This window comes from Crocuta crocuta, unplaced genomic scaffold, assembly GCF_008692635.1.
Source record: "Crocuta crocuta isolate KB4526 unplaced genomic scaffold, BGI_CrCroc_1.0 scaffold323, whole genome shotgun sequence".
Classification (NCBI taxonomy): Eukaryota; Metazoa; Chordata; class Mammalia; order Carnivora; family Hyaenidae; genus Crocuta; species Crocuta crocuta.
This window is the reverse complement of record NW_027536465.1, coordinates 2,546,473-2,562,676: the sequence shown is the minus strand read 5'-3', so window position 1 is coordinate 2,562,676 and position 16,204 is coordinate 2,546,473. Positions and strand designations below refer to the sequence as shown.

Below are 16,204 nucleotides of genomic sequence, written 5' to 3'. Positions count from 1 at the left end.
AATTCCTAATAGTGGAGATGCCTCAGAACTCAGGCCACAGACCTCTTCTCTATCTGTACAAGATGAGATAACACCTTGATAATTTCATCTTGTCTCATTGTATTAAATGCCATCAGTGTGCCAATGACCTTACATTTATATTTTTTTCTCAAACTCAAGACTCTATGTCTAAGAAGGATACTTGGTAATCTCTACTTGATGTCCAAATGGGATTTCAAACCCAACATGACCCAAATCGAATGCCTGAAATTCCACTCCCTTTAAATTCATAGCCTTACCCATCTCAGTCAGTAGCAAATGCATTCTTCTAATTGTTTGATTCACTATTTTGAAATCTCTTTTATTTCCTCTCCCCCTCCTTTTATATCCCATGTCCAATCCAGCAGGAAATCTTTTGAGCTCTAGTATAAAAATATATCCAGAATCAGTTTTTCATTTTACTACCTCCCTGGTTTGAGTCACTATACTCTCTCGCCTGCATAACTACAACTGGATCTTCTAAAAGGTTCTTTGCTTTAACCTTTGTTCCTTGATGATATTTTAATGGTTCTTTCATGCTTAACTTAGATCATGTCATTCCTCTGTTCAACACCTTGCAATGGCTTTCAGTGTTACTCAGTGTACATATAATGACTACAAATTCTTAGATTAACATACTTCCTATCAGATAGCTGACCTCTTTTCCTACCAATCTCTCTTAGCTCAGTTTAATCCATCCAAACTGGCCACTTGTTCAGTAAACATTCCAGGCTTGCTCTCAGCCTGGGGCTGCTTTCCTTGAATACTCTTTCTTCTGGTATCTCCACTTCAACTCCTTCAATTCCTTGTTCAAATGTCTTTTCTCAATGAAGCTTGAATATCCTATGAAAACTGCAACCTGTGCTCACCTCATACCTTCTTATCTTCTACAGTTTTTTCCACAGTCCTTTTCATCTTTTAATACATTATCTTTATCTACAAGGTAAGCTTTACAAGAGAAGGGGTCTTGGTCTGTTTTGTTCACTACTATAACTGAAATATTCAGAACAGAGCCTACCCCCCTCCCCATTAGGTATTTAGTGAATACTTCTGAATGAATGAAAAATATTTTTGTGAGATAGGTAGATATTATTGAGAGGTCTGTGAGAAAATGGAAGGAGGTGAATATTTTACCCCATGCTATAAGATACTACACGTTCTTTAGAAAAGCTTGTTGAATTCCTCCAAAGTCCTTTTGGGCCAATAGTACCTTGCTCTTTCTTCTTTTAGTTTTTGCCAAACTACTTTTAAAAGCCTTTTCTATTGCCCCAACCATTAAGTTTTGACTCTCAGCTTGCCTATATTATTGGCAAATATAAGTCTTATGAGTAAACATTTGCTACTTATCTAAAATTGCTTTTGGTAAGATTATGATTCCTTGGCCCTAACATTCAACTAAATAGAATTTTTGTATGGAATAATTTTATAAATAAATTTATCATCTTAAAATATCTTCAATAGATATAAGAGTGAATTTCTTGACAGAAAGAATTGTATGTTTTCACAGATGGTATCTCTAACATAGTGCCTGGCCACAGAAGCTGTCACAAATACATTGAATAAATGCATGTATGATCATCAGTGAGATAATTTACTCACAAAAAAGGATGCCCAAAATGGGTATCCAGATATCAAGGCAATAGGCACATAAGTTACTGAATCTGAATCAAATTCTCTGATATATAACTGTATCCAGATATATCCCAGAACACAGTGGATCAGACCAACCATTACTTGGATAGCCTGTGAGAAAAGAAGGTCATAATCAATTACTCAGATATTCAAATTTCAGGAGAGTTACAAGTTGGGTGATAGAAAGGTCATAGGGCGAGTATAGCTTCTGTTTTTCTGAATCATAGGGGTCTCTGCCACTACTCTTGTTCAGTCCTAGAAATTATAAAAAAACTGGGGAGAAGCCAACATAATGGAGGAAGGTGGCAGCCATAACAAGTGCTTAGAATCTCTACATGTAGCTCATATAAGGATTATTCATGAAGAGTTCTTAGCAATTTGCAGAGGTGTGGTTGCTTTCAAGTAAAAGCAGGTGTCTAGGGACGTATTTATGGATAAGGACACTTAGCATCATCTAGTTCTGAGAGAAGAGCTGTAGTGTCTGCAGGCTCTCCTGCTTGTCTTCCTCTTGTTTGGTCTTGAACATGCTACCTCAGTTCCAGTTCTACCATCTCCATTCCCCTCAACCAATAAATGGGACAATGATTTTCTTCTGTTGGCAGTTTTGACTTTTGGCACCATGAAGTGAGAGGATCTCCTTGCAACTGGACCTGCTGAATCCTAAAATTTTGGCCCAGGTGATCTTAGGCATTTTCTTAAACTAAGATTTATTTTATAGTCCTGGCTTTTAGTCTGACTTGAGGGTCCAATAATTAAGGTATATGATGGAGAAAGATGTAGCAGGTTAGGTTTAGTTGAGGTGAAAAGTAGGAATCGTGCTCCAAAATTTCACCTTCTCCAAGATAAATGTAAAAGAAATATACCAAGAACACAATGCTATGAGATGATCAATGTCTACAAAGCCCTGTGGTCTAGATTATCTCTTGAATATACCCCTGACCTCATCATCTTCTTCAGGATCCATAGTCTCAGATTTAGTTTAAATCATAAACATACATAGACAAAAGGAAATCATAGAGGTAGGGTTGCTGGAACTCAGTTCATCAATTCTCTTCCATTGGGTAGTTGAGGCAGAGGAGTCACTGTGTTCTTTTAAAAAAATTTGGAACTCACAGTATCAAGGTAACTTATGCATTCAAGTAGCACTTAGTCCTTACCCCCAACATTCTGGTTTCTTCTTTCAATTCAGTGCAGAATGAGGTCATATAATCTAAAATATAGCATACACATTAGAGAAAATGAATGGAATATATTTCTAGAATGGTTAAAGATTCTCCGAGCAATGCTTGCCAATTGGGGAAACTCTTAACTCAACAGTCTTTGGAGATGAACCATTCCTATCATCAAGAATACGAGTTTGTGTTTCTAGATTTTCTGTTGCAAGATCTAATGCACATCTCCTAAACCACAAAGAAAACGAGAATGTTATCAAAAGATGGAAGGCATGAGTCAGCATTGCCACTACTTTCTTCATAACCTTGGGATCCCCAAACCACTACATTCCATTTTCTCCTTCTGTAAATGAGCCAACCTACCTTCATCTGAGGGGATGCTGTGTATGTAAAGCAGGTCGGTTATGGAAGAAAGGGTGTTAAAAGGAATAAATAAAAAGTAGCATGATGTATTAATTGGGGCTCTTCCCAACTGTGTTTGGGAAGCACTCTGACTAGGGGATCATTGGGAGCACCTCCCTCCACCCCTAGGTAGTTTTATTCTTAGTAACAGTGACAATCTGGCTGAGGCTGTCTACACTCACTTTTAGGCCTACTGGGTGGGGATCTCCTCTCTGGTGCCCTCGGTTCAGGGGTTTGCTGCCCGGATATCTGGGCGGACGCTGCTCCCTCCGTTGTGCCCCTCATCCTCCCTCGAGTGGTTCCAACGCTGCGGTTGTGTCCAAGAGTGCTGCTTCCGGGGGTTGGGGGCGCTGCCCGAGGAGTCCCGCGCGGACCCCCCACGCGGACACCCACGGCTTGGTGAGACCCTGGTAGTTCCACTGAACTCGTAAGTTTGCAAGATGAGGGTTGGGTAGTGGGTTGACAGCGAGGTCACCCTCCATTGGTTTGTGTCAGCATTATACTCTGTCCTTGGATGCTGTGGTTGATGCTGCAGACTGATCGCGTGGTGGTTTTATCCCAAACTGCAGAGATGTCCCCCTAGGAAGAAGCCTCATCATCAGAGTTCCCCTGCAACCAAGAATCTTCTACAACACGTGGTGGGTATAATTTCTTTGCCCTCAGTTTATTCTTTGTAAGGTATAGATAATACCAGCATGGGTATCTCATAGGCTCATGCTATTGAACTTTGAAGACTAAGTTCAACTATTATAACACACACACACACACACACACACACACCCTTTCCTGCTGGACCTGATAGCTGATAGATTACTTTTTATACTCAATGTTTAACAACTGTCCCACCATATGGTAGGAACAAACGAATGACTAGGAAGTCTGGTCTAAGTTGTTAAATTATTGTCTCACATGGATAATTATGAATAGTAGAGGGGACCAATGTCTGTTGAACTCATTTATGTTTGGTGTTTTACCAGCTAATTAATTCAATAAAGTTTCACTGAGTCTTGGCATGTGCTAGGCACTGTTCTCAATGCTGAGGATCTAGCAGTGAAGATAAGAGATGAAATACCCTGCCTTATTGGGAGGTTGTACTAAGAAAGGGGAAATAAGCATAATAATAAACAAGATCCACAAGGGGGATTTATACTGTAAGAGAGACACAAGCTGACAAGCTGAAGAGAAAAAACTAAGGAACGGAAGGGAAATAGGGTATGCAGGTGGATGGAAATGTAAATGAGGATATTCACGAAAGTCCGCCTTATAAAGAGGATATTTGATCAAAAGCCCCAAAAAGGTGAAGGAGAGAGCCTTGTAATATCTGGGAAGAGAAGAAGCACAGTGTAAGGAATGGCAGCAAGATAGTGTCTGAGGATGTTCAGAGTACAGTAGAAGTAGAGTGAGAAGAGGAAGCCAGATCATACAAGGCCCTGTTAGGACTTTGGCTTTATCTGTGAGTAGGATGAGATGGTGTTGGGGCGCCTGGGTGGCTCAGTCGTTTAAGTGTCTGACCTCAGGTCAGGTCATGATCTCACGACTCGTAGGTTCAAGCTCCATGTTGGGCTCTGTGCTGATAGCTCAGAGCCTGGAGCTTGCTTTGGATTCTGTGTCTCATTCTCTCTCTGCTAGCGGGGGCTAGTGCTCCAAGAAGAAACAATTGGGTGGGCGGTGGATATCTGCCCCTAATTCTAAATTAGGCTCTTTGTTTCAGGGCTAGACTCAAGCCCCCTTTATTATGTGAGTCTTGGATCTGCAAGGCCCTTAGGAAGAGCCTTTTAATAATCATCCACAATGTTTTAATCTGAAATCTCTTTGGAAAAGGCAGGGACATGCCTTTCCTTTTGAGCAATCTGTGTGGGGAATATTGGTCTGATCTGGAATATTGTGAGGCCTGGTCAACACCAGCAGCCTCATTTCCAACATCAGCCAGTAGTAGCAGAAGGAGATACCAGTTTTCGTTTCTCATGGCAGGAGAACTCAAATGACTGCTAATAGGTTTGGGGTTCCTCTTTTGAATGGACAAAAATGGTACAGTGCTAGGTAGTGGTGGTATTTGCACAAATTTGTGAATATATTAAAAAACTGTTGAACTATGGTACTTTAAATAAGTGCATTTGTGACATGTGAATTATATCTCAGTGAAAAAAACTTTTTAAAGAATGATGTGTGCTTGATTTTATCTGTTTATTTATTTTTAATGTTTATTTTTGAGAGAGAGAGAGAGTGCAAGCAGGGGAAGAGCAGAGAGAGAGGTAGACAGAGTCCCAAGCAGGCTCTGTGCTGATGGTACAGAGCCTGATGCAGGGCTTGAATCCACGAACTGTGAGATCATGACCTGAGCTGAAACCAAGAGTTGGACGCTTAACCGATTGAGCCACCCAGGTGTCCTGATTTTATCTCTTTAGTTATGAAGTTTTGGAATACTGAGCACCCTCCAAAGGTGACCAGTGACTTTTTGTCTTTTGTGGAGGCCTCCGGGGCAGGCAGAAGTGGCTCTTTAAATTTGTATATGTTTGATTTGCTGACCAGAGGGCGATCCAAATAGAGCTGCTGCCTTCCTTTCCCTAGTAAGGAAAGCGGATGGGGCCTTGACTCTTGTTTACATCTGTGCTCCCAGAAACAAGAATTAGATCTGGTTCATAGTAGGTAGTCAATAACTAGTTTTGGATAAATGCATGAATGAGTGCCCCTGTAGTTTCTCATCACTTGGAGCTAACTCTCTCTGGTTTCCTAATACAACATCTTGCTCTGTGATCACAACCATCCTCTAGTTTCCATGTATTACGACTCTGTCTAGGGCTACTCTTTGTGTTATTCTAGACCAGTCTGTGGAGCTGGGTGCATGTCAATGAGGGCAAAAATTGAGGTTGAAATCCCACCTGGGCCCTACTTGCAGAGTGGGCTTGTGCTGAAGTTGATCATCCAGGGCAAAGGGGCCTCAATTCCTAATTTCACTGTCCAGAGGGGGACTGGTCTTCTAATTCAATCCAGAGGGCTTACACAATCTCTCCTCTTGGGATGGGTGCTTTTTTCTAATTCCCACAAAGGCCTCTTACGTGTTGGTTGCCATGTTTTCAAACCACTGGCCCCCTGAACCCTACATTTCCTCCAAAATTATTGGCCTTTTTCTGGCATCATATCCTTTCTTATTCAGGCTGGATCCCACAGATCCAACTATTTTACCTTCTTGTTAGAACTAACAAATGCAAGCTTCCCGCACTGTAATTCTGCCTTCTGTATGGGGTGTTGTAGGAAAACCCTCTTGATCACAGGGATAAGCAGCACAACAAATACGTGGTTTCAAATCTCACTGGCTTCATCTGTGTTTTTCATCAATTTTTTGACTATGATTTCATCATTTCTGTATCTGATTCATATAACTCTTAAACCCAAACAAATACTTCACCAACTACTACCTTTCACTCTTAGATGACTGCCTAGCCATTTATTTCAAAGGAAAAATTAAGGCTGTTATGCTCTTCCCTTATCTTTCCCAATGTATGTATTTACAACCCAATTATTCCCTGTTTGTTTACTTGCTAAGAATTGGGTGTCCTTTCTCTGTTCTAAAGTGTATATCTATATATCCCTGTGCTGTTAACCTCATTTCCTTTCATGGGCTCCTGATCCTGATTCCATCAATTACTTCTTTGTCTGCAATATATTCAAACCTTACTCCCTATTCTACATTTCCTCTTAACCTATGTATGTACTCAAGTCTCTCTGTCTCTCTTTTTTAAAAGCTTATCTTTGAGAGAGAGAGAGAGAGAGAGAGAGAGAGCGAGCATAATCTGGAGAGAGGCAGAGAGAGAGAGAAAGAGGGAGACACAGAATCCAAAGCAGGTTCCAAATCCGAATCTGTCAGCTGTGCTGACAGCTCAGAGCCTGGTGTGAGACTCAGATCTACGAACAGTGAGATCATGACCTCAGCCCAAGTCAGATGCTCAACCCACTGAGCCTCCCAAGGCACCCCTCAGGTTTCTCTTATAGTTGTAGTTTCTAGTTGAGGGTTGACCGAACAGATGCTACTTCTTTCTCATGTGAACTCCAATGCCAAGANAAAAAAAACAAAAAAAAAAAAAAAAAAAAAAAAAAAGCCCTTGCTACATTGGAAAACAGGAAGTGACATTATTATTGAACCAGAATCTGTGAATCCCTAGGGAACAAAAAGCATACAGACTGTACTGAAGAAAGAGTTCATAACCTAATGACCCGGCAACTGGACTGTTCTAAATGGTGGAAGTTCTTGCATTTCATGAGCAAATGACATAAACATAGGGCACACAGATATTCCACTCCTGAATTCATTTCTTAAAGAAATTACTCGAGGGGCAAAGAATCGTAGGCAACTTAGATGTTTATCTCTGGAAGAGTGAAGGTGTAAAATGTTCTGGATGCCTGCCTCACAGTATGGAGCAGCATTTAAAACTCAATTGATAAATGTACTGATAGCAGTGTGTATGGATCTTAAAAACATACTGAGGAGAGAAAGAGAAGTATGTTGTGCACGTATGTTGTGTGTTTGATCTACATGAATTACACATACATTCCTACAGTACAGTGCCATCCATTGTCTGGAAACACTTAAAAATATGCACATGGTAGACAATGGAACAATTGCTTATGGAGGGAGGGAAGTATGAGTTGGGTATGGGAGATGGAACATGGTGTTTTTGAAAAATAGAGGAGTCTTACAGACATATAAAATTTCTAACAAGGTAATGTACCTAAAATATTTATAAAATTCAAAGTGTGATAAAATATAAAGTAAACTTGTGGGCATAAAGATGGAACATTTTGGAAGTTGGCCTTTCTAGAAAAACTAAAATCCAAGAGTCATTCATTCATTTAGTCTCAATAATATAGGGAGATATTAAATTATAACATACTTTATTGTAGGAAAGTAATGCAAATGTTAGCAATATCTAGGAAGAAAGAAATATTCGAATTTGTATTTCAAGCTAATCTATTGAGAGACCCTCACAGGCAATGGGATCTTTCATAATTTATACTGCCTTTCCTTTCTACAATGATATGATTTCCTTGAGTTGGCATTTAGCATATCGTCATATAATATTAGATCTAAATCCCACTCCAGAAACATTGTACCAATTTTTATCATTTCTCTTGTATGAGAGAATCTATGACCAGATTCAACTTGAGATAAATTCATGCTCACTCACCTCCCCACACAGAAGAAAAACCATATTTATCAATTAAAATTTTTATTGATGAAGTGGGGGAAAGGAAATACTGTGATGGACTTAATTAAAATGCATTTTCCAAGAAGCCTCTTGAACAAAATGAAGTTCTTCATTCAGCACTACACTTTCCTCTTGACTCATGTCATTATGGTTCTTTAATATGTAGGTAAAGGATTCCCTTCTGCTGTGTACCTGAGGTAAGTTGGATGTTAGCAAATTGAATCATTAATACACTCCCAAATAAATAACTGTAGGATTTGGGGTATAATTCTGGAAAGAATGCTATTTGGAAAATTCTCATCCTTGAGATTTTAAAAATTAAACCATGTGCTTTTGGTGCTTTAAAAATAATTTCCTTCCTCCTTCTTCCTCCTTCACTGCCTCTTTCCCTTCCTCCTTCTCTTCCTTTTCTTCTTCCTTCCTTCCTTTTTGTTTCTTTAGGTTGACAGCCAAAAATGATATTATATGAATAGATAGATCCCTTAAAAAGATTGATCATGTAAGAATGTATAGTTTTCTACTCAAACTAAGTTGCACTATTTAGTATAGCTTGAATACCTATCAGTTTAAATTCTAACTGGGTAGAGAGCTATACATTCTTATATGTTCAATTCATGCTTTTTTCTTTCAATTTATTCATAGGAGAATTATGAATTTGACGTGTGTATGTATGTGTGCTTGGTGTGCATTTTGTTTGTTTGCCTCCTTTTGGCTAGAAACATAATTTCTTTTTTAAATTCTTAGTTTGAATGCTTTTAGATAGAACTAAAGGCATTCCCATTTCACCACTCATTTTATGGCTCCCATTTATGGTTCCCCATTTTACTACTTGGCCATTATTTTCTAATCTCACAAACTTGACCTTTCAACTTGTTTTTTTACCTGGACCTTAATCTCCTTAGGCTGTTATTATGTCCCTTGACTCTTTCAGCTATAGCTCTACAGTTTCTCCATGGGCAACACTATTTATACCAAAAACATGGTCAACCAACTATGAATTTACAGCAATCCTAGTGCTGAATCTTCATCTGAGACCTCTCTAGTTCTAGGCTCATATTTCCAGCTTCTGACTAGAGGTTTTAAGCTAAATGACCCCAAAGTATTTCAAATAAATATATCTCAAGTTAAACTTATCATCTCACCCACAAAATAATTTGTCTTTTTTTCCACTTAACAGCACCACCATCAAACAGCTGCCCTGGCAAGGGAGCTGAGAAGCATTCTCAAATGGGAAAAAAAAGATCTGTCAATCCTATTGATATGATCTAACTATATGTGTCCCCCTTTTCTCCCTCTCCCAGTATTAAAATTTAGGTAGCCAACACCTTTAGCATGAGCGTTTGGATATGATAGCACAACATTCATTTCTGTAATAGTTTAGATCCAATCTACTTTCTTGAATCCCATTTCTCCACCACTCACCTCCACAAAGACTGCTCCATGCTCATTAATTTACTTACCATTCCATAAATGTGCCTTGTTTGGTTTATCATCTTAATCTGCAGATTGATTTGCTTAAATAATCTCTATTTTGAATTAATCTGATAAAACTATTTGGAATAGAGATGGGATTATCAGCAAAAAATTGTCCCTTTGGATTTTCTACTTTCTCTTGATATTCCATTTCTACTGCAAAAGGCATTTCCTTTTGAAAATACATGCAATGTCATTCCATAGAAATTAGGGTGTTGAAAGCCTGATGTCTGGATCACTGATTGCCTTTTAATACATTTTCTATAAAGTTTCCCTCTCCATTGTTAGTTTTGAGATTCTAAGACATATGTCATTTGATGAAGTTTTCCCATATTCTGGTGTTCTATAATTTCCATAATCATACATTCCACACATCACACTTTTGATCGGAGTAAAACCCAATAGTCTTGGGTAGAGCTCTCAAAGCTGAGATTTAACCATATCATTCTTACCTCATCTCACAACTTAGATCAAAGTTTTCCTTGTTTTTTTCCCATTTTTTTCCCCCACAGNTAAAAAAAATGAGAGAACTACTCAATATATCCCCAGCCCCCCAAACTGTGGTTATTTATATATATATTTTCTTGATCATAATGATAACTGATAATTATTGAGGATGAGTATAAGCTGACAACTTTCTGCCAAATGGATAATGAGAATCATCGATTGTGCTTTCCGGTGTGTGGTTAGGGGTAAGGTCAGCAAATTTTCACTGAAGCCAATGGGCCTCTAAAGAAGATGGACTTGGAACACTCTTGAAGTTCAGTGTTATAGAACTTATTTAATGGAGAGATGTTTGGAATTAGGCCTGTTTTAGGAAAGGGTCCTAAGAAGAAACTTACAGTGAAGAAAAAAAAGAAAAGGTTTGGGTTTATGACGAGGCTCAATAGAAGGGCTTTTGTGTCCTGTGAATAGGTGGTTTCCTCCTGGGATTGTGTTTCTGACTTTAAGCCCCACTAGACCCATCTCCTTGTAGGACAGCTTGGATAGTTGCAGGACAGATAGTTGCAGGCCTAAACGCCCAAAGCACTTTTGTGACAAGGCCACCATGGGCTACTGAGACCAGTTTTCAATACTGACACCATTTAATAGCAACTGAAGCCATGGCAGTGAAATTATGGACATGCTGGTACATTACTGAGATGTCCCAGGATTCTCAACTAGAGGTTTGGAAGCCATATTGAATCTTTGGCTCTCAATGTTCTTGAATCACTTGAGCGGGTCAGCAGGGAATGGGCTTCAGGAAGAAGATCTTGGATTTTTTGCTTATACATGCATTGCAGGTTCAAGAGAAGAGATGGAAAAATGAAATAATCAAGATTATAATTGCATTGCAACCTAGTAAAATGAGACATTCCTGTTGTGCAAATATAATCTTAAGCAATATCTGGAGGTTTATATTTATTTAAGATTTTACTTTAAGGTATCCTTCAGGGTATGTGTCATAAAATATTAACATTCCCTTCAGTGAGAAGATGGTTCTTTGAGGTGGCATTTAACTGATTTCTGTTAGGGCTCAATTTTGTGCAGTGAAATAACGTGGAATTTAGACCATTTTTATTAGAATGAATGTGCTGCAAGTAAAGAGCTCTGAGCATGAGTAAGCAGCTTAACATTTTTTTTCTTCTTCTTTTTTTAATGTTTATTTTTGAGAGAGAGGGAGTGTGAGTAGGGTAGAGGCAGAGAGCGAGCGAGACAGAGAATCCCAAGCAGGCTCTGTGTTGATGCAGGGCTCAAACCTACAAACCATGAAATCACGACCTGAGCCGAAATCAAGAGTTGGTCGCTTAATCAATTGGGTGCCTCAGGCACCCCAACATTTCTTAGCTTATTTCTGTAATTGAGTCAGAGACATAAATCATTCCCCCAAGGAAGTTTACAATCCCACTTGGTGTAAAATCACTTTCAAAACTATAGAAATAAGTTTTATAATAAGAATGTAAGTAGAAATAAGAAAAATTCAGCAAAATGCAAACCAACATATATGTCTTGGAACTAGCTAATTAACCAAGAGTTTGGGATTTTGAAGTAAGGAGAGCTTGTATTAGGCTAAGAATTTAAAAACAGGCAACATCTGATGGGGTCAATTCAGAAAAGCTGATTTCTAGGTCTTGGTCAAAAGCCCAGCTCTCCTGACCTCTGTCAAGCCCTGGGCAAATAGGATGGAACAGAAAGACAGGAACCCATAGAGGTTTTAGAACTTAAGGCTTAACTCCCACCCAACTTGCCTAGCACTGATTTCTACCTCCTTGCTATCATAGCTTCTTCTCTCCACATGAACAAACATATATAAATGCACAAATGTCCACAGACATTTCCATGTGGATAGAAACACAGCTATATGAAGATACTGAAACACAAACATGGGCACACTTAAACAGACTCACATAGACCTGCTGACAGGCAGACTGATAGACACGAAGGCAGTTCAGAAAAGTCCATACAGTCATGTGTATACAGAACTGATTACACATACATTGCAAATCACATACATTTATAGTGTTCTGCTTTATTCTGTCTGAAGATTACATCCCTGGTGAGCATAAATCCCTGGGTATCACAAGTATATAAGGATGTTATTTCCTTCTTTGAAGATCAATCTTGCTATAATAAACTTGATCATTTAAGGCCTGGGAAAACTGACCTTGGAGATATAGGTACCGAGGAAGAACTAAGCTTCCTATTATAAAAATATCTTGGCTACTAGGTAGGCATATTATATACTAGAATTGGTATATAATACCAGATTTGAATATAATACTAATTCAATAGCAGAATTGAATGTAATGCTAAACCACTCAAAACTCATCTACTAATATTTAGAATGCATTCCCATTTGCTTACTTGATATTTGGGGTTTAGAAATAGGTTTAGGCGCCTGGGTGGCTTAGTCGGTTAAGCGTCCGACTTTGGCTCAGGTCATGATCTCACAATTTGTGGGTTCTAGCCCTGCACCGGGCTCTGTGTTGACAGCTAGCTCAGAGCCTAGAGCCTGCTTCAGATTCTGTGTCTCCCTCTCTCTCTGACCCTCCCCTTGTTCACACTGTCTCTCTCTCTCTCTCTCTCTCAGAAATAAATAAAACATTTAAAAAATAAAAAAAAAGAAATAGGTTTAAAAATAGGTTTAGAAATCCAACCTGTAGTTTGAACTGGATTTGTAGTAGAAGTACACACCAGAGTAAATAAATGATAAAGGTCACTGTCATATCTTGCATTATACTTTACTACTTGGATTGCTCACCAAAGAATTTAAATGTAATTCTAAATCTGTGATGAAAATTTCATAGAAATCTAGTAATTACCTCTGGCCAAATAGGAGGTTTTGTAGTCATACTATATATTATAAACTCAAGTGATAGTATAATCAGGCCAATCACTGCAGTGCAGGCACTTACGATGTTCACTACCATAGTATAGGACATCTGGAATAGATAAAGAGAGTCACTTGGTCATTGGAAGTTTCTATATACACCACTGCCAGGTATATTCAAGTAGAAGATTTATACAAATTCTGATCTTTCCAGAGTAGTAAAGACCATGAAAAGGACTGTCAGAACTGCAGATTTGTCAGGATCCCAATAACTGAACAATTTTGGAGAAAATGAAACTTTTGATGTAGCATGCCTATATTTATTCCTTCTTTGACAATGAATTGTTGAATGTCAATTCTGTACCATGCAAACTATCCTCTGTGTTATTAGATAAAGAGGCAGAAAAGAAGTCTCTGGTCTTCAGGTAGACTGAGGAAGACAAACAAGGGCCTATTAAATATGAATAGAATGGGAAAAAATGTTAACAGTATAGGTAAGTTCATGGAGCCACACAGGGTCAGACTACCAGAGAGCTAATATTCCAGGAGTTTGCCGTGGTTCATTTAACAGTGCTAGAAGGGGAGTCATTGGGAATTTTGCTGGAGAGACAGGTACCATCTAGATAGATAATTAGGATTTTATCTTGAAGATAGTGGGGAATTACATGCCAGGGTTTTCAGGCCACATCATGTCAGGCTACGCACTCAGGGCAATGCAAATATGTAATGTTGCTGCATAATCACACTTTGTCCACAGATGAGCTCAGAGGAGTGATTAAACCCTATGATACTGTTTTGGGGGACATCCTTCTCTCATACTTATTTCCTTGTTCTCTTTTGCACCAGTAGAATTCTTTTTTTAAGTTTGCTTATTTATCTATAAATGTTTATTTTTGAGAAAGACACACACATGCACATGCATGCACGCGTGCACACACACACACACACACGAGTGTGAGTTGGGGAGGGGCAGAGAGAAGGAGATGAGATGCGGAGTCTGAAGCAGGCTCCAGGCTCTGAGTTGTCCGCACAGAGCCCGACACAGGGCTGGAGCTCACAAACCTTGGGATCATGACCTAAGCCGAAGTCGGACCCTTAATCGACTAAGCCATCCAGGTGCCCCTAAGTTTATTTATTTTTGAGAGAGAGAGACAGAGAGACTGTGCAAGCGGGGGAAAGGAGGGAGCATGGGGAGATAGAGAGAGAGAGAGAGACAGGCAGACAGAATCCGAAGCAGTCTCCAGGGCCTGAGTGTCAGTGCAGAGCCTGACACGGGGCTCAAACCTAGGAATAGTGAGATCATGACCTGAGCCAAAGTTGGATGCTTAACTGACTGAGCTATCCAGGCACACAGAATTCTATCTTCTATGAATTAGATAAGAAGTAAGAAAGCCTACACTGGATTCTGAAACCTATTTCACTAGATAAATCATATGTTTATCTATATGCTATTTACTGTTGTACGGTGATCTTAATTTATTCTTTTGGAACAAATTTCCCTTAAGGAGGGATAATCACATTAAAATAATATGATCCTTAACTCTTAAAATCAAGTACTATTTGTTTTATACTTTCTTTTTGATTATTTCCATATAGATTTTGAAATCAACCTATCAATAAAGAGAAAAAAATCCTTTTAGGATTTTGATTGGGATTGTACTGCATCTATAAAATCAGTTGAAAGAAAACTGACATCTTAAAAATGTTTGTTTTTCCATCCATGAACATACCTATTTACTTAGATACTGTTCAGTTTCTCTCTATGATGTTTTGTAGTGGTCTATGTAAAGGTCTTGGAAATATTTCATTGACACTTAGGGATAATTTCTGTTTTTTTAAAGTTTATTTATTGAGAGAGAGAGAGAATGTAAGTGGGGAAGGACAGAGAGAGGGGATCCCAAGCAGGCTCCACGCTGTCAGTGCAGAGCTTGATGTGGGACTCAAACCCACGAACCATGAAATCGTGCACCAAAATCAAGAGTCGGACGTTTAACCGATTGAACTGGTCAGGTGCCCCTAGGGAAAATAATTTCTAAATGTTGTATTTTTGAGTGCAATTGTGAAGACATTTTTTACAAATTTCATCTCCAATACACAGAAATACAATGGGCTTCTTAATATGAATTTGTATTCCCCAATGTTGATAAATTCTTATAAACTGAATACTTTTTGTAGACTTCTTAGGATATACAAGGATGTCTATGAATAAAGCAGGTATTACTATTAGTTTTTTAAACTTTATGCCTTTTATGTCTTCTTCTTGACTTAAATTGCACTGCACTAGGCCAGAACTCCCGTACAATATTAAATAAATTTGGTGAAGTAGTAATTTCTTGCAACATTTCTGATCCAAGGGGAAAACAGTTTTTTTTACCATTAAGTATAATATTAGCTACATGTTTTATTGTAGGTGCCCTTTTGTGGGTTGAGGACATTTGCTTCTACTACTATTTTGATAAGATCCTTGTAAAAAAAACATTTCAAATGTCTTTTCTTCATTTCTTTAATTACCTTAATATATTGAATCACATTGACTGTTTTTGGAATGCTTACATTCCTGGAATAAATTCCATTTCGTTGTGATTTTANCATTTCTTTAATTACCTTAATATATTGAATCACATTGACTGTTTTTGGAATGCTGAACCAAGCTTACATTCCTGGAATAAATTCCATTTCATTGTGATTTTAAAAATATATCACTGAATATGATTTATAATATTTTAAGTGTTTTTTAAAATAGTTTAAGCATTTTGATGTCAGCATTCATTATGGGTAGTGATCTCCTATTTTTCTTTGTCTTTTAAGGTCCTTGATAATTTTGGTGTCAGGATTATGTTGGATTCCAAAAATTCAGTTGGAAAATGTTCCTTCTCCTTTGTTTTCTGAAATATTTTGTGTACTATATGATATCATTTGTTCATTAAATCTTTGATAGATTTCTTACTCAACATTTGTGCCTAGAATTTTCTTCATGGGAAGATCTTTAATGA

At 38.3% G+C, this 16,204-nt stretch overlaps 1 protein-coding gene across 7 annotated transcripts in view; it reads right to left on the bottom strand.

The window, feature by feature from the left end:
* The window catches only part of LOC144218872 (high affinity immunoglobulin epsilon receptor subunit beta-like), a 54,478-nt gene that overhangs the window by 18,729 nt on the left and 19,545 nt on the right, over positions 1–16,204 (bottom strand). The window contains exon 6 of one of the 7 annotated variants that reach the window (XR_013331278.1): positions 13,144–13,323. The exons of 5 other annotated variants lie outside the window; for them this stretch is intronic. The gene's annotated coding sequence lies outside the window, so the exon portion shown is untranslated. Of the gene's footprint in view, positions 1–13,143; positions 13,324–15,046; positions 15,228–16,204 lie in introns of those variants that run through there. One more of the 7 variants, XR_013331279.1, reaches the window with a different exon arrangement.